Here is a 19,907-nt window from a genome sequence, read left to right as displayed (position 1 = left end):
CCCAAAAAGACTAGTATTTCTTTACCGGTTTTGAGTAGAGGGGTGTCTACAGTAGCCCAAACCTTCTCTTCCTGTGGTTCAATCAAGCTGTTACGTAAGATATAGCCTAGCTATTTTACCTTAGTAAAACTGATGCAAGATTTTTTTGTATTGACGAGCAATTGGGCTTGTCATAATTCGTGGAGTATGGCATGAAGATGTTGAATATGTAAATTCCATGTGGAACTAAAGACTACTATAATGCCTAGGTAAGTGGATGAGTAAGCTTGATGAGCCTCCAGTACTTTATTCATCAACCTCTGAAAGGTTGCTGGAGTGCAGTGAAGGCCAAAGGGTGAGACGGTGAACTCAAAAAGTTTGTCAGGTGTGGAAGAAGCCATTTTCTCCCGATCTTCGCTTTTTAGGGGTACTTGCCAGTTCACTTTTGTTAAATCAAATGTTGGGGTGTATTTAGCCTCACCTAATTTGTCAATTAACTCATCTACCCTGGGGAGAGGATAGGAGTCATATTTAGACGCTCGATTAACTGCCCTAAAGTCAATACAGAATCGTATTGATCCATCCGGTTTATAGACGAGTACTACTGGGGATGGCCAGTTATGTTTGAAGTGGCGAATCACTGCTTACTGCCTCCCTTCTGGCTGTAGGTATTCTGTAAGATTTTTACCTTACAACTATCCCTTTTTCTGTGGCTATGGCAGGTTCTGTTAAACAGGTACAACTGGGTGAGTCTTTAATTGGACTGGTTTGAGGAACCTCTTTTTGAAGAGAAAAAATATTTTTTAGTGGGGTTCCCAGGCACTTTATTACAAGATTTATGTGGTATGTTTGATGTTTAGAAGGGTTATTTCCTACTTTGTTTTTCCAATTTTAGAAATAATTCAATAGGGGCCCTACCATTCAGCCTTCGCTTTATTGTTAGAGGAGGGGAATAGAACAAGTACCCAATCATTAATTGATACTCTCTCCATTTCTTTCCTTAATCAGACAAATGCTTCTGTTTAGCCAGGCTTTTCTCAAGTTGAGTGTGATCTAGTTCCCTCAATTTACCAATATGAGATCTCAATTGTTGGACATATTGTAAAAGATCCTGGGCTTAAGTTACCACTTCTTTCCCCCAAGCTTCCCTTGTCATTTCAAGTAGGGTTCTAGGCTGTCTGTCATATAACAACTCAAAAGATAAGCAGCTCAAGCTACTTTGAACTTGTCCTCGAATGACGAAGAGAACAAGGGGCAGAAGAGAGCCCAATGTTTTCCTTCTCCTGTAAGCATTTTCTGAAGGGTGAGTTTGAGAGTACCATTATAATGTTCCACCAACCCATCAGTTTGTAGGTGGTATACAGATGTTTTGATATGGGAAAGGTCTAAAGTTGTACATATCTGTTGCATCAGTTTGGAGACAAAAGGGGTGCCCTGATCAGAAATAATTTCTTTAGGGGGACCAACTCTAGAGAATAAGTGGGCCATATTTTGTGGTGGTTGCTTTGAGGGGGATTGCTTCGGGACAACAGGTTGTGTAGTCAAAAATAATAAGGTCATATGAATCACCCCTATTGTTCTTCTAGAAGGGACCAATCAGGTCGATATCCATACGTTCAAATGGTTCCCAGATTATAGGTAATGGTTTAAGAGGAACAGGGGGAGGTTTGTATGAATTTGTATGAGTTTTTCCATTAGCATGCATTGGCATACCTCACACTCTTGACAATATTTCTTTATCTCCGCATGAATACCTGGCTAATAAAAGTATCTCAGGACCATTTGGATGTGTTCTCTGCTCCTGTGTGTCTAGCCAGGAGGTTAGAATGAGAAAAAAAGGATTAGTTCCTTGAATTCCTTTGGAACGAAGAACTGGAGACCAGCCCCTATGTCCCCAACCTATATAAAAGGCCATTTTTAATAAGCAATCGAGGGAAGTGTGACAGGGGCTTTTCCTCATTATCCTTAGCTTCCTTCCAGGCATTTTGTAAATGTGCATCATTTCTTTGTGCGTGATGAAAATATATGTCTAATTTCCAGGCCTCTGAGGTAAGTAAAGCATTGTGACAAGGTTGTTTTATTTTGTCTAATAACTTGTTTGATAACTGAAATTGTGTCTAAAACATGGATCGGATTCAGTATTGTCTGTACCAAATGTTACATCTTCTGGGAGGTTTTGTAGTACTCCTACCTGTACATGTAACTTCTTCCCTTCTTCTTGGGAAGTCACTGATACCTCAGCTACCGAATATTTTCTTACATCCCCTTGCACATACCTAATATCTCCCGTTCTATTGGGAAGGATCTGCACTCTATGCCACTGCACTCCTAACCACTTTACTCTACTCCGTAAGACTCTATGCCACTCTATGCACCTGCACTCTTCCCTGCACCACTCCACTCACGTGTCCGGATATCGTATCCCACTGAGTTATGCATGGTGATTAGGACCTTCCATGTGAGTCATGCACTCTGCCATATCGTACTTATTTCTCCGCATTATGGCTCTCTGATTCTTCACGCCACATTAGGAGATCTTTTGATTATATGTTTATCCCTCTTTCATTCAGCTCACTTCCTCCATTATTGGGTGTGGCCCTGTATCTTAGGTATTATTTTGCCTGACGTTGCGACTTTCTCAACTGGATTTTGTCTACCTAACTAGGCTTCACTTTCAGAGACTGTAAGCAACTTGTTGAGCCCTGTCCAGATCCCCCAGATGGGTCTTGCCCCCTCTGTTCATCAGCATGGTGCCCTGAAGAAGGTGTGACCCTGAGATCCCTGAGAAACACATTTCTCTTCTTGACTGGCAAACCTTTCCCACGAGATTGGATGCCATTATAGGTTTCTGAAAAACATTTAGTAAAAAAAATTTACTCAACAATTCAAAAAATGTAATAATAGCAATCACTGATATTTCTACAATATTGTATAAGGAATTAGTTGCTCTCTTAGAATCTTTATTGTATCCGATTTTCCATTGGTATATAGGTTGGGTTCATGTGAAGCTGACCAGTTGTTGTCCTTGTCCTGTCTATGTGTTTGAATGTAGTGGTTGAATGAGTGTGGTTTCGATTAGAATCTATGACCATGTAAGGCGTTTATGTATAATAATTGTTGGTTCACTCGTCTGTCCTGGGAGGAGACTTTTGGTAAACTTTGTATATATATTTGTCTTGGGTATCTATTTGTTACTGACTATTTTTAACCAATGTACGTAATTTGTTATATCTGTATATTATCTATTTGTACCATTAATTATCGATGTTCATTCTACTAAAATGAAAACTATCTATCACTTGGTTAATCCTGCCCTCCTGTCTGCACACTGTGTTTGCTCAGTGATGAGGTGGCAACTGATTCCCCTCTTGTCTATACAAGACGTTGTCACTTTAGGTATTGAATACGTTTCAGGCAGTGTTTGACAGTTGAATTTTTCCCCTGTACCCCTGCCTAGGTATAAATTCAGGGCCCCCCCTTGTGTGTGATTTTGTCACAACCACTGTGTTGTATAGGCTGTATGTCGTTTAGGCAATTATCTGTTCTGTCCTGATGATGATCCCATTTTTGGTGTAAACAGGATTGAAATGTCGACTTCCTAGACACTGTGCACACAAACCAATTTCAATGCAATGTGTTACGGCTGTGTTTATTATCGCGCTTGTTTTACCTTTCATATTCACAAGCAAGCATTTGTGTCTTGCCTGATTGTTTGTTCTTTTGTTATTTTGTCATTATTTTGTCCACGTTTATGTTTTTGGATACAGGACTGTGTCCCGCTGTAAATTGTGTTTTCGCTTGATCCTTACAATTGTCACTGATTAAATCTTACTGTCCGGCTGGACAGTAACAATATAGAACTGGTTTCATTCTATATTTATTTGATTGGCTACTTTACTCAAAACAAAGACAATTCTTTTCTAAAAATACTGCTACCCAAGGTCCTTGCATGCCATTTTGAGTTCCCTAGTTTTTGTTGAAACGTACTTGCGGTAGAAGCGCAGGTGCCCGGCTGATTGAGCAGATCTTTGTCGGGCTGAAGATATAGCCCTGTAAGCGTGACCTCCTTAGCCCAGCAAAGTGCTTGGAGGTCCTCCTTCTTATGATGAGGGGGAGCTTCACAAATAGACTGAGACCTGGGCGGTCCAGTTTTAAGCCTTTTAGTGCTCAAGGCTGAGTGACTATCAGTGTCGCTCTTCACAGAGTGGGATTGGGTCAGCAGTTTCACTGACCCCATCCCACTGTTTGACAAGTGAGGGAATCTCATAACAACGCGAGTCACTGACAGGAGGCAACAGTCACAGTCTTCCAGGAACCACCAAGCCTTTTGTCTCACCACCTGAGGTCAACGCGGCAGCCCAGGGCTTGTTTTTGGTACTGTTTGGTGCATGCGAGTGTATATGTATGAATGTATGCATATTTGTACATGCATTCAGTGAATGGGTGTGTGCGTATATATGTGCTTTGACTGGTGGGTGTATGTGTGCATGCTTGTGAATACATGAGTGTGAGTCAGTGTGCATGTAGATGGTTGAGTGTGAGTATGTGTGTGCATGTGTGGCCTGCTCACGCCCCCCTATTCAAATTATCGGCCATCACTGCATACGAATACACTTTTTAGGTCTCACCTGAGCCAGTGCATGCGCTACTCTGCGAGACATTTAGTTAGTGGATTTTTTAAAGTGCTTCCAGAGGCTTTTCCTGGCCTCAAGCTTGCGTTCACGAGCGCGTGTACGCGCGCAGCCGCCATCTGTCTTTCCTCCGTCTGGCCGTCATGGCTCATAAAGCACAGCGCTCTCCCAAGCGCCTCGCTCTGCCCCTCCCCCAGCACAGAGCGCATCCCTGAGATCACTTCCCGCTCACTTTTATTTTTTTCCCGCGGCCGCGTCAGTTTCATTTTTATTCCGTGCCGTCAGTTTCATTTTCTTCCGTGCCGTCAGTTTCATTTTCTTCCATGCTAACTGCCGTGCTTTCTCACGAGTGCGGCCCCTCACTTTTATTTTCTTCCCCCGGCCACGATTTGTGCTTTCTCACAAGCACGGCCACTCACTTTTATTTTCTTCCTGCGGCCACGATTTGTGCTTTCTCATAACAAAAGAAAACTTTTAATTGTAGTTTTTGGGGAGAAACTCCTTCTAAACAGACAGAAGCTAGTGGAGAATTACAATGAGGTCCATCTCCATTGCTGTAACTAATCTAATAATCGTCTTTACCGTATGACTTTTTTCCATGAACCCTCATGGATCTCTCTGAAGCCCTCCTCCACTAGAATGTAGTAGATGCCTAAGTTAAGTGCGGGTCAGGTTGGGTTACACATATACGGTAGCATCACTGAAACAAAGAAGTCCATGAAGGAGTTTTAAATTGCACCTGGGTTTACTTCAATGGCACAACCAGTCCCTTACGTCACCATCTTAGTCTTATTCTTCCTTTAGTTCTTAAAAAGTTGACCTTCCACCCTTCACTCTAAACTGCTGCTTTTCAGATGTTATTGAATTCATAATAAGAAACACAATCAAGCTGTTCTCACAAATACATACCCGTTATCTGTATGATACTTATCTGTGTGACTTCTGGATCACATGTGGGTTGACTTCACAAGTGCATTTTTAGTAAATACCGAACACTATTTGTGGCTCTCATTACAACAGTCACCACAACTACATTCTTAGGAAATAAGTTATTCTGTGTCCCTTGTGTTTGACACCTGGGTCGACCATACAAATGCACATTGAGGAGCTAAGCAAATCTTTGTTTCCTTTCAAGTAGATTGAAGTATACAGTGCAAATACTACTATGTTCTGAGAAATTCAGTAATTCCATACGTTGCATTTAAAACCCATATTTTAATGTGTCTCTAATACTAATACACTTTGAAAGAGAGTAACCCTGTATTTCACTTATAGGAAGAACTTGAACAAGCACTGGCATAGCCAATAGGTCTCGCCTTTGGGACCTTATAAGTGTTGAACTATGCAACAGTTAATGTTGTTGCACCAAGGATATTATGCTGCATAACTAAATACTTATAAGGTCCCAAAAGCGAGACCTATTGGCTATGCCAATGCTTGTTTTGTAGGTGATAGCTGCTATATCATGTGTTTGAAAACATAAGTAACCTGGGAACCCACTTACAGGATTTAATCAAAATAAACTTCAAAGTTCCTACTTTTTAAGTGAGGTGAATTTCCTATGGTCAAACAGTGGTGGCTATTTTAGATATAATTATCTGTTCAGCTGGACCAGCGTACCAAAGAAATAACCAAAGTTCTTAATCTATTCAGGTTAATCAGCTTTGAATCATCTGACTATTCACTTCTTTTGAGGCAGAGAGTAGATTAGCAATGTGGACAGAGATACGGATTAAGGATTTTTTCCTAAAATTAAATAAAGTAAGGGGTCTCACGTAGACATGAAACATTCACTTTGAGAGTGTTGACACTTGAGGGACCCACATCTTAAGGAATTGGAAGTAGAAAGAAAAAACATCAGCTAGACCACTTGAACAATGGGATATATTTATGAAGGCTTTGTGCTGGTGCAGTGTCAAAAAAGTAACACAAGCCGGAACAGAGCATTAAATTGGGATTTACTTTCCAGTGCAAGTCTTGATTTGTGTTGGAAAGTAGCCTAAAGTAAAACAAAGCAGCGCTTTGTGCTACTTTGCAATTCTTTGCATCAAGAGGTGTCCCATGGTTGATACATGAGTGCAACCACTGATAGATCATGACGCAAAGTCCTATCTACTAGAAAAGGTAGACAGGGCTTTGCACTAATAATTTACGCCTTCATGAGGAAGGTATAACATTTGAGAAAAAAATTATTTTCTCAAAACCTTTTCAACTCTGCATATGTGCCTTAATGTACAGTACTCATTCAAAGTTAGAAAGGTTTTAAACTATGTATAAGCATAGTATTTTCTACTGGATGGGCACCCTTCCCATACAATGCCTTTGCTAGACATCACAAACTGGTGCAATGAAGCCTAAAGAGCACCAGTGTGGGGGATTACAGCAGCAGCACCATATCTTTATAAATATGGGGGTGTCCTGCTGTGTCCTTTTCCCGCAACACAGCGTGCAACTTTGGGTACTGCACCAAGTTGCATTATTTCTATGGAAATCTAGCCCTATGTTTTAAGGTCTAGCTTGACAGCAACACTGTTACCAAATGTAATTTCATCAACTTAAAAAAAGATCTCTTAGCAATGCTACCGCCTCATGTTGGTAGCCAAAAGTGCATGTTTTGATTGGGCAGAATTTTGGTAATTTGCAAAGAAAAAAGTGCTTCCTCACCACAGATCTGTGATTATAGTGCTTCTTTATTTAGGTGTCTGAGCCAGCAGCAGTATGCCTGTCTGGACTTAAACTTTCAGGGGCAAGCAACTTACACTATAATGCTGTTAAAGTGTCTATGGTCACCAGATTATTTATGGTGTTTGTTTTTCTCTAGCAGCAGCTCAGATCGCCTTCCCTTCCATCATTAACTTTAGACTTCAGAGTGCAGTTTTGTGTTTGAGAGCAGTATGGGTGGTCCAGGGTTACCCATGGATTTTTCGGTCTGGCTTGGCAGTGCAATTGTTAGCTTACCTTATGTGATCAACAAAAAAAGAGCGTTCAGAGTACTACCAAGAGAGGTATTTCGGCTCCACCCACACGTTAGTTCTTCTGAGTACAGGATTTCATTGGGCCGAATTTGTGTGCTTACACTAAAAGACTATGCATTTTTTGGCTTGCAGCAAAGCATATACTCAATATGGCGGGACAGAATTAGTTATGATGGCGAGTCAATGATAGCTTAAGTGCGAATTGTTATTACTCTACATTAAAATATTGGAATGTTGAGAACTCCTTAAAGGCAATGAAGTGGCTCAGGGCTAAGAATGACCAATATTAGCTTTTTGCTCTAAACATTCTAATGTTTTTCTTTCTGTTTCTCCCTTTTAATTTAGAGCATCCTACCAACAGTGGATAGAAGGTTTTAATAGCCGTATTGCCCTTCTGCTATACTGCGTCCTGAAGGCCCTCTCCCTGGTTATAGTTCCTCGCATGCTGCTTGGGCCTATAACTCAGGGTCACAACCTTTAGCAACCAGTATAGCCCTCAGCAACGAGCCATAGGGCTAAAAATGACACCTACAGATGGGTATTTTGTTTCACTGAATCTCACAGTTTACCTTAGTAGGCAATGGTTTTGTTATTGGTTACCCCGTATGGCAAACTGTGGATATAGAAGGTTTGCTCTGTGACAATCCTTATTAGGCACTCTTAGGATAAATGGAATTTTCTGAGCCAAACTTAATTTTGTATAACTTTCTAATTTTATCACTGTATTTCTGATGGTTGACTTGTGGAGCATCTTATGCCAAAAACTGTAGGCCGGAGTAGGTTATGGTGCCAAGCTAAAGACTTGATTGGTTTATTAGGAAAAATTATATCCAATGCCATAGGTCAGATCGGCTCATTATGAAACATTAAGACAAAGACAGTTGGTCTAGCTTATAAATTGTGAAATGTATTTGTGAAAGCCAGTAGGCCTTTAACAGTTTGTTGTTATCACATCATGTTATGACTTCAGTCAGGTATTTTGTTACATGTAATCTCACAGATTACTGTAGTAGGCAAGGGTTTTGACATTGGGTTTCCACGTTGACAAAGCCTGGTACGTTTCGCTATGGTGATTCTGGTTAGGCCCTGTTGAGAGGAGCTCTAAATTGTTCTACAAGCTGTGTTTTTCTACATATTTGTAATTTTATAATTTTAAAATAAAAGATTTTGTATGCAAGACGGTTGCCAGTTTATGCGTACTTGAATAGGCCAGTGTTGGGTAAGGTGTACAGACAATTGCAAATGGTAAAGGCTTAATTGGTCCATCAGGAAAGTCATGACAGATTTCATAGGTTGGGTCTGTTTATTATGAAATATTATGGCAAAGCCAGTTACTTATTGTGAAAGGCATGTATTAAATTGACAGGCTTTTAAGGATAATTTGTTAGTACACTGCGCTAAACCTGCAGGCAGGTAGTCTGTAACATGGAATTTCACAGATTAACATATTGTGCAAGGGATTTGGTGTTTTTGATCCACCAGAACAAACCGTGGTGATAGAAGATATGCACTACAATAATCCTTGTTAGGCACTTAGGTGAGCTAGAGTTTTGCTTTGCCAATTGTCATTTTGTATACATTTGTATTTTTATGACTGTTTGCCAAATGGTTGCCTTGTGGAAAGCTTACACTCAGTATAGCAGGCTTGAGTTGATTATGGTGACAAGCCAATCGTAAAGGCTATATGCCTGATTCTTTATTATGAAAAGTTTCAAAACTCCTGGCATGTTGATTGTGAAAGCATATGTTAAAATCTATAGGCATTAAATGGTGGATTATTATTATTCTAGAATAAAAAATACAGATACGGTTTTTGTTATATGGAATCTCACAGATTATTTTAGTGAACAAGGGTTTTGCTGTTGGTTACCACCTCTGACAAACCGTGGGCATAAAAGATTTGCACTGTGAGATTCCTCATTAAACCATGTTAGTAGAGATAGTATTTTGCTTTACCAGTTCAAATTTTGAAAACATTTGCAATTGTATCACTGTCCGACTGATGGTTGCCTGGTTGTATATGATTTCTTTAAAAAAAAAATCATGGTATACCATTACTGAGTAAGCATTACATCTAAATGGTTTACTGTTTCATAGAAACCAATTCCAAGAATTTCTTTTTTTAAATTAGCTTCTGCAAAACATTTTTTTTAAGGTGTAAATGAAATGGTTGCATGTCTTACTTTCGGAAACATTTTTGTTGAAGGTATTTATTTCAATCCTTTACATCAGAGGACATATTTTGGATTGATATATTTTACATTGTCAAATGATTACTTTAGATGCTTTAAATTTCCTGAACCCTCACCATCTCTGAACACCATTCATCTCTGCCCACTAAAATAGCCTTTCCTTGCAGAAAGTCTACACAATCCTTGACCCCTAAACCCCACCAATCCTTAAACCCTAAAAGCCCTTTCTAACCCTATACTCAACCCATCCCTGAACCCTGAAAGCCATTCACCACACTTGAACTCCACCCATCTCTGAGCCCTTAACTCCACCAATCCCAGAACCCTTAAAACACTTTCTACTCCTAACTTTTCCCCATCTCTTAACCCAAAACCCCCTCACTACCCCAAAACTCCACCCATTCCTAAATCCTAAAACCCCTTTCTATGTCTAAACCCCACCCATTCCTGATCCTTTAAAACTCTTTACCACTTCTAAACTCCACTCATCCCTTAAACCTAAAAAATACCCTCTCCACCCCTACAATCGATCTATTAATGACCCCTAAAAACCCTTCACCACCCCTAAACTCCTTCCTCACTGAACTCCCCCCAAAAATTTTACATGTCAACTCCACCTATCCCTGAATCCTTAAAACCCACTACCACTCTAAACTCAACCCATCCCAAAAAACTAAAAAAACCTCAACTGCCTTACACTCCACCCATCCATGAACCCTAAAAATCTTCTCACACCTAAAGTCCACTCATTTGTTAACGCTAAAAACTCCTCACCTCCCTAAACTTCACCCATGCCTGATCCCTAAAAACCTTCATCACCCCTAAAATCCACCCATCCCTGAACTCTAAAAAACTCTCATCGCCCCTAATCATAACCAATTCCTTGAACCCTGAAAAAATCTCACTATCCCAATATACACATAAGTGTGCGATTTTTTATGTTTCTTTAAAAACATCTTGCCTTTAAAATGTTTCCTTTATCATTTGATTTATTTCTATTAACTTTAGATTGTCTTTCATTAAAGTTGGGTTTCAACGATTTGCCTCCAGTGTGATTTCTCAGTTTTCGTTTTTCCAATCATTCTTATACATTAGGTTGCCTCACAGGAAAGCTAGCACTACAGTACAGTAGGCCTACGTTGGTTATGGTGACAAGCCAATTATTACAGCTCTAGGTTTGAGTGGTATGCAGTGAAATGTTATGCCAGATGCCATTGGTCTGGCCTGTTTATAATGAAAAGTTATTACAAAGGCAGTAGTCCTGGCTTACTTATTGGGAAAAAATATATTGTACTGTCAATTGGGCCTCTCACAGTGGATTTATATCATATTATGTTACAAGTTGTAGAAAGCTATTTGGTTTCATGTAATCTCACAGATTATCAAAGTAGGCAAGGGTTTTGGTTAGGCCACCCACTCTGACAAACTATGGGATAGAATCTCACTGCAAGGATTTTTGTTAGTTCATTTTGAGAGGGGTTGCAAATTGTTTTGCCAATTATAATATTCTATATATTTGTAATGTTATACATGTATGCCTGGTGGTTGCCATCTTATGCACATTTCAGTAGGCCTGTGCTATATGTATATAGTGCCAAGCATTGGTAAAGACTACAGGCCTTATCAATTCACTGGGAAAAATTATGCTGGATTCCTTAGATGTGATCTTTTTAGAAGTAAAAGGTTGTGAGAAGCATGTGATAACAGCAAGGCTTTTAAGGGTGGATTGTTGTTACCCTGTGCTATGGCTTGTAAGCAGGTACTTTGTTATATTGAATCTTGCACATTACCATAGAAGGCAAGGGTTTTCGTGCTGATGACCGACCTGAATAAACTATGGGATAGACGATTTGCACTTTGATAATCCTCATTAGGTTCTATTAGTATAAATGTTAAATTGTTTTGACAACTTTATTTTGTACACATATGTAAATGTATTAAAATGTACCCGATGGTTGCCTTATGGGTGGCTTGTGACCAAAACAGTAGGTCTGATTTGGACATGATGACAACCCAATGACAAAGATTATAAGCTTGATTGCTTATAATTAGGGCTCACGGTTTTATGGTATTTTTTTAAACATTTCTTTCTGTATTCATCTATATTTATTTTTTTGTCTTTTTATCGGTATTTATCTACATTTATTTTTGTTGGAGGGAAATAAGAAGTTGCAGCTAGTATTTTTTCACATTTATTTAGATAGACTATGAATACTCAAAATACAGCTCTGTGGCTGTTTACGACCCTTCTGACCTTTACATGTGGCTCACTAGGCCACTATTTACCTAGCTTAGCACTCAGAAATCTTATGCAGACACAAGCAAGCTCCAGAACCATGATCCCATCTGCCTGCTCCTGTTCCCTGCCAGATTCCTAGAGAAGGCCATCAACCTTTAACTCACAAACACCCAGAGAGAAACAACCTACTGGACATGTACCAATCAGGTTTCAGAGCCAACTACATCACTGAGACAGCCCTTATCACCGCAACAGATGGCATCCGCACCCTACTCAACAGAGGAGAATCAGCCGCCCTGATCCTGCTGGACCCTCCACAGCCTTCAACAACGTTTCCCATCACACACTCATTAATCGACTACACCAGATTGGAATCATAGGTGATGCACTCAGATGGATGACATCTTTTCTCACTGAGCACACCCAGAGAGTCCGCCTCTCTCCTTTAACCTCGAAACCCAAGCACACCATCTGTGGCATACTCCAAGGCTCATCCCTCAGTACAACCATCTTCAACATCTACATGACACCACTCTCGGACATTGTCAGATCGCATGACATCAGCATCATCACCTACGCCGACGATTCTCAGCTCGTCCTCTCGCTCTTAGTGACCCCACCTCGATGAAGACCAATTTCACCAACTGTATGAAGAATGTCTTAGCCTGGATGAAGAACAACTACCTTAAGCTCAACATGGAGAAAACTGAAGCTCTGATCATCAGTACCCACCCCCACGCCAAAAGACCATGACCGCAACCTCGGCCTCATCCTGGACAGTGAACTCTCCATGAAATGTCAGGTCGATGCTGTTTCCTCAGCGTGCTTCCACATGTTCCTCATGCTTCACAAAGTCTTCAAGTGGTTCCCCATCAGCACCGAGAAAACAGTGACACAGGCCCTTATCACCAGCCGACTACACTACAGACCACAGCACTCTATGCAGGCACCACCACCAAACTCATGCAAAGGCTCCAGATGGTCCAGAACGCAGTCTCCAGACTGATCTTCAACTTGCCCAAGAGGAACAGCATCACCCAGCACCTGAAGGACCTCCACTGGCTCCCTGTCGAGAAGAGGTGCCATTTCAAGCTTTTGACCCATGCCTTGAAAGCCATCTACGACACAGGATTCGATTACATGAACCACCGCCTGCATTTCCACTGCCCTATCAGGAATCTCTGTTCCGCACACATTGCCATTGTACAGATACTGCATATCCATCCGCCGCTGCTGCTCCTACTCCCAAATCACTGCCAAAGCCTGGAACGCCCTCCCCCTTCACCACCACAACACACCCTTGCTGACCCACTTCAGGAAGGGACTCAAGACCTGCTTTTTTACTGATCCCTGCAGCACAGCACCTGGATACCTTCTTGGGTTATAAGCCGCAAGATACAAGTATGACTTGACTCACATTCAGAAAGCTGTTAAACGAGCATGTATTTATTTACACATTAACTGAATTAAAAGGAAAAGAAGCAAAAAAGGTGTTCTGCACTCCTTATCTATAGAAACACCTTAATTTTTAAAGACATTGTGCAACAAACATGTAAAAACATGCCAACAACTCTTAAAATTCAAAGAAAGTGTATTGCATCAGAATATATCACTGTAATGAACATCATTTAATAAAAGTGATAGTTCTCAGACATGACCTTAAAAACATTTGCCACTCCGACAACATTAGTGAACCAAGAGGCAAGACAGTTGTCAGTGCACCCTCTATGTTTCCTAGGTTATTATTATACATGGAACAGAATTATAGTATATTAAATCACAGAAATAGAGGTTAGTACAGGACACATCTTAAACTTGTATATTTTCAGTTGCCCTCATATGTCATAAGGAAGTGTCGCAGGGATTCTGCTGGTAAAGCAGAACTGTGCCTTGGGGTGACAGGACATAAGAATGTAGAGACTGAGTCTCTCTACGACGTTTTTATTTTGTCAGCCCAAATCCTGGGTAGCTCACAGTGCCTCACCTGAACTCCTAACCTTACCATAGTAACAGGTAATTTGGGCAACCTAGAATATGACTCTCTAACCCCAAGGGAACCGTGGAAACAGATAATTCCCCCTTGTTTCTCACTCATGCATGCCCTTAGTAAACAAAAAAAAGTAGAGAGGAAAGATTACAATACATTAATTGAAAGTATTGTAGGCTATTAGGAAGCAAATGTGCTGCAATCACTAGGCAGATGACACTAAACTAAGTAGTAAGAATTACAATCAGGCTTCATAAAATAAACATCCCCACCATAGCAAATCATCTATCTGTCTAGGCCTACCCCTACTGTGTGAGCAAAGGGAAATATTTGTGATCTCTGAGTTTGGCAACAGACCCCATACCTGGTGTATGTAGTTATGTGGTCCGCATCATTAGTGTAAAATCAGTTTATGCAAGGCTGCTTGTCAGGCTGTGTGGGCATTTGTTCCAGGACCTGTCTCTCTGCCGAAGTTCTCCTCTCTGCCACCAAGGAGACGAGACACAGTTTATATGATAAAAACTACTGCGTTGGAAAGCTGTAGCTGTGCTACCATGTTGTGTCTAAAATGATAGGAGCTGTTGCTGACTGGGCAAAGAAAACGGTACACCATGAGGTATATTCTCAAGAATGTGTGATAAGCATTGCAAATTTAGCTTAGCGCAACTTTGCATATTGCAGTCTATCGCGGGAAAACAACACCATGTTAACATGGTATTCACAAGCCGGTGGCACCATGTGATAGTCCCACGACAACGCGTTAAATGTCCGCGATAAAATCAACGAGACACCACAAAAATGCGAAACACCAACGCAAAAGAAGTAGCGATGAGGCCAACCGTGATACAAAAATCTGTGATAACCAGCGGCAGGCATGCAATACCCACGCGTCATGCAGGAAAATGCACCATAAAAGCAACTAAATAAGAAAAGGAGAAAACAAGAAACTGTGTAGCACCATGGATGCTCCCTGACCGAGTGCAGAGGCCAACCCGAACCCCACAAGCCCCACAGACCACAACCAAGGAACCTCGGGGTCGGGGAAGGGCAAGGAGAAGAGGAAGAGGAAGAAGGGGGGCAGTCCGCAGGAAAATCAGTATCACTGAGGTGACAGAACACCAGCATTCACTGAACGACAACATGACAAACGTGAATGCAGTCGGAGTGTCGAAGATACCTATGGAGGAGGACAAGAGGCACTGGCACGATGTGAAAAGCCAAACCAAGTACAAACCCGCTGCCAACAGGAAGGCAGCAAAGGCGACAGGAGGTGGGGGTCCTGCGCCACAGGAGGAGCTGGAGGAAATGGAGGCCACAGTCATCAGGGTGGAGATGGCGCAAGGAGTTGGGAGTCCGGACACAGCTAGATAGGAACTGACACAACATCCACCGGGTGAGTAACAACCAGGGACTGGGGGACGGGGGAGATGGGCACAATGGCACACATGCACACAAATGTGGAGCACACTGCACAACCACAATGACCCTGGAACATGTCCCTGATCCCCGTGGCACACTGCAGCACACACACATAGCAATAACAGCACATCCCACGACAATGTGCTACAAAGTGCAACACCGTCACTGCAGATCAGAGGACACAACTGGGTCCGCAAATGCGCAGGAACAGGCCAATCACATGTAACACAGCAGGAAACTGCGAGATGGAAACGCACATGTACATCTTCACCTACCTCATGTACTCCAAATGTCCACTGTTCCGCATCAAATATACAGCACTTCTCAAACAGTCACAATGTACATCATCATATAATCTGCATGCTAACTAGAATAATGCGCCAACACACGTCAAAACAATGTCAACATGCATCTCCCCTTCACATTGCAGAGGGGCAAACAACACCTCCAGCAGAGCAGACCAGACTACTCATCAGTGATGCTGGAGAGGACCACCGACGCCCTACAACAGCCCATGGACATCTGAGGTGACCAACCCCCAGGAGCAGTGCAGCCAAGCCACATAGAGGAGACACCAACCCTTGCACAGACCACACAGCAGGAAGCACCCGCCTCCACGTCTGTCTACCAACACTCCACCTCGGCACACACCGTATTCCAACGCCAGGTGTCAGAATGCTAAAAGGAGGGGGCTGAACAGGTGCGGGTGGGGTCAGAGCATATGGAACCTGAACGAGATCACACATGTGGGTGTTCAAGTCCCACCAAGGACCACCCATACCCCACAAAGGAGACCCCCACCTCGACAGAGACACATGCATACTTCCTGCAAAGAACCATGCCCAAAGCCCAGGGATCAAACACACCCCCACGCTGGACCTCTGTACGACGCCCATTCCACTCCTCCCATGCATTAAGTGGGTGACAACGAAGCTGTATGTCCAAGGTCTTACCCACTGCCAAAGGTAACATGGTAGTGCACGCTGTACACAGCACAATGTAATGTTTTATGCCTAGGGACCCTCATGCGTACATCATGACCACACGGACATACTGAGATAGTTTATGGAACTGACTACAGGCACGAGCACCCGGCTCCTTTATTGGCAGGGACACATGCACAGTGATGCCTGTGCTGGATGTGTGTGGGGTGAGTATAAGCCAGCCAGCACGGAGTTGCTGATGCTGGCAACAACTTGAACAGTGAACTTCATGGAGATGAAAACAGTAAACACCAGCATTACAGAGACTACTTCGGAGCATCATTGTTTTTTTTTTTTAAGTCCTCATTGCTACCATGGTTTTAATGCCAGACCAGATTAACCTACATACAGCTGCCTCAGTTCATAACAAAACTGGCAGGGTTATATAAGCGAGATAGTGGGTACACAATATCCCTCAGCTATTGTAGTCACAATCTTGGAAGGCAAAGAACCAAGCGGTTACCTTCTTATAGGCAACCTTGGTATGAGTAGCAGCCAGGTCGACCTGAGCTAGGACCAGGTACCGGCTAATCTCATGGTGCGAAAGGCAAGGGGGGCACCATTTCAGTGTACCCATGAGCATCATGTTGGCATCCGGAGCAAGAGGTCAAACAACATGCAAACAGATGTGTCTGTGAGTTGCAGTGCACCGATGTTGGGGCATCAAAGCTGAGCTCGCTCATGTGTAGAAAATGTCAAGGATTGTGTCCCTTCGGGAAATACCTGATGCAGCTGCAGTGGGGTGTGGTACACCTGCATCATCATCCCCGGTCTCCCACACTGCCTGAGGTGACATTGCTGCGTGAGCTCCCCACAGCACACAACCCAATCAGAAATGGTCCATGAGTCGTGGTGCTCTGAGTCAGTGGCACCTCGAGTGCTGACCAGGGTATCAGGCAGATTATGGCATCCACGACAGGTTAGACCAACTCTGACAAGCTGGCAGTAAGACACATACAACTCTTGCTGTTGTCGTCTGGAGGTGGTCCTGGCGGTGGTGGTGTGTGCCTCCTGCGGTGATGAGACGTCTGGGCCAGTCAGGACTCAATTTGATGTGTGAGCCCTGGTGGACCACTGCTGATGCCGGAGGCAGCGAACAGCGCAGGGTCACAGACACATGGCGTTGAGGACCCAAGGCCACCGTCTCAGAGGACCTCCAATATCTCAGCAGAGAGGGTCCCTGACTTGAGCTGCACAGAGTTAGTGGCCTCGGATGCACTGCTGCCGGCACAGGCACACCCGCAAGGGACGGTGACTTGTGGTGCAGTGAGATAGGGGCACACGAAGTGCTGAGCAGGTCCTCATCGAGGTCCAAGTTGGAGGTGGCAGAGGCTTGCGGGGGACAGTGGAGGGTGTCCTCCAGGGCAGGATGCAGAGGGCAGAAGCCGTCTGGAAGCAGCAAATGGAGCAGTGGAATGCTACAGCTTCATTGTTGTTAGAAAATCTGCATTACCGACATGATGTTGAAGACAACCCTCAGTCCATAGGCTCAGTTGCCACCAAAGTTCAACCACAAAGTGTCCATGGATGTCGGGAATAGACTTAGTAGCACCAGAGCTGAAAAGGGATGCAGTCTGCGATGAGGCCAGTGCAATGATATACAATCTGCCATGAATATATCAGGACTCAGTTCCCAAGGTGTGACCTGCTGGCCTTCAGTGTAGTCCCGAGGCAGCGGTCAGCAGGGGCACACAGGCACGTTTGGTTGGCACTTGATGCACAGAGTTAGTGGCCCCGTATGCACTGTGGCCGGGACAGGCACACCCGCAAGGGACGGTGACTTATGGTGCACTGAGATCGGGCCACGCGAGCTGAGCGGGTCTTCATCGATGTCCAAGGTGAACGAGGCATAGAATTGCGGGAGACAGTGGAAGGTGTCCTCCAGGGCAGGATGCAGAGGGTACAAGCAGTCCGGTAGCGGCAAATGGAGGAGTGGAATGCTACTGTCTCATTTTCGCCACAAAGTCAGTATCACAGACATGATGATGACGACAATCCCTATGCCATAGACCCATTCACCACCACAGTTCACCCAGAAAATGTCCATGGATGTTGTGGAACAGACTCAGTGGCACCAGGGCTGAGCGGGTGTTCAGTCAGCGACGATGCCGTGTCCTGCCTGCTACGGAGTGGATTGTATTGGAGTGAGGCCTGCTGGACCTCAGTGTAGTCCGGAGGCAGTGGTCCGCATGGGCCCACAGCCATGTGTCGTTGGGATGACATGCAGAGTTGCTGCCACCTGATTAAAGGGTGTCCAGGGAAGTAAGGCTGCCATGTATGTATGGCCTCGGACATCATGTAATCAAGACACAGTTCCATATGTGTGACCTACTACACCACAGTGTAGGCCTGAGGCAGCGGTCAGCAGGGGCATACAGCCACCTGTCTTTGACACGCGATGCACAGAATCAGTGACACCAAAACATTTGTTGGCAGTGTTCGATCACCTCCGTAACGAGGATCTTTTTCTCCTCTGGACTGAACCGCATCTTTCTCTTACACCTCTCACTGCGTGCAATGATATGAACTCTGGCATACATTAATCAAGACTAAGTTCCAGTGTGTGACCTACTCGGACTCAGTGTAGGCCGAAGGCAGTAGTCAGCAAGGGACCACAGACAGCTGTCGTTCGAATGCTATGCACAGAATTGGTGGCCTAACATAGAAGGGAGAACACAGATATGACTCAGCCATGACGTGTGTACTCGGCCATTGCATAATCAAGACTCAGTTCCAAATGTGTGACCTACTTGACCGCAGTGTAGGCCGGAAGCAGCAGTGGAGTATGTCAATGAGAAAGGAGTAAAGCGGGCCTGTGTCGCATAGGCCGTGATGGTCTGAGAAGGCTGCCAAGGTCACAGGCCTCGGGCTTGGAGCTTGCGCCGGCACATGGTGGGCCCTCTTTGACACACGCCGGTATTGGCAGGTGGGCTTTCTATTCACACCCCTACACTGGCCTGGCTTACGCCGGGCCAGCCCACTCTGTACATGCTTACGGTGGGACGTAACAGGCTACATTTCCGTGGATTCCCCCACTGGCTGGGGTGACGTGGTTGCGTCCACTGTCCTCTACATCCATGGATATGGGTGTGTTCTGCATACTGCAGTCTGTCCAACACATCTCCCCCACACTTGGCATTGTGTACTTTCCCATACATGGGTCTCTTGCCTCCTTCACACATGCCTGGTTCCCACCTCTCCCCACATTCTGCTATTGTGTGGCTGGGGTGCCATGATGTTGATTGCTCATGTTCATGGCTAGCTCAGGTTACCATTGTAAGTTGTGCTGTCGTGTCTGGTGGGTAGGCATGTTGTTTGGCATGTTGCATGTGAATTTGTGCATTGCCAGAGTTGTGAGTTGCATAGTTGTGGAGTTGAGGTGGGTGTTCATTTGGTAGTTGCCAACGGGCTGTGCATTTCCATTAGTGCCATCCTGGAAGCGCTCATTGATGTAGGACTGTCGGAAGTTGTAGGTCTCATGCACACTGCCTGGGTAGTTGGC

At 43.7% G+C, this 19,907-nt stretch overlaps 1 protein-coding gene across 1 annotated transcript in view; it reads left to right on the top strand.

Annotated features, from left to right (window-relative positions):
- Positions 1-19,907, top strand: part of LOC146811962 (uncharacterized) — a 271,293-nt gene that overhangs the window by 238,972 nt on the left and 12,414 nt on the right. The gene's annotated exons all lie outside the window — the stretch shown is intronic.

This window comes from Triturus cristatus, chromosome 7, assembly GCF_964204655.1.
Source record: "Triturus cristatus chromosome 7, aTriCri1.1, whole genome shotgun sequence".
Taxonomy (NCBI): domain Eukaryota; kingdom Metazoa; phylum Chordata; class Amphibia; order Caudata; family Salamandridae; genus Triturus; species Triturus cristatus.
Note: the sequence above shows the minus strand (reverse complement) of the source record. Positions and strands in the feature narration are given on the sequence as shown.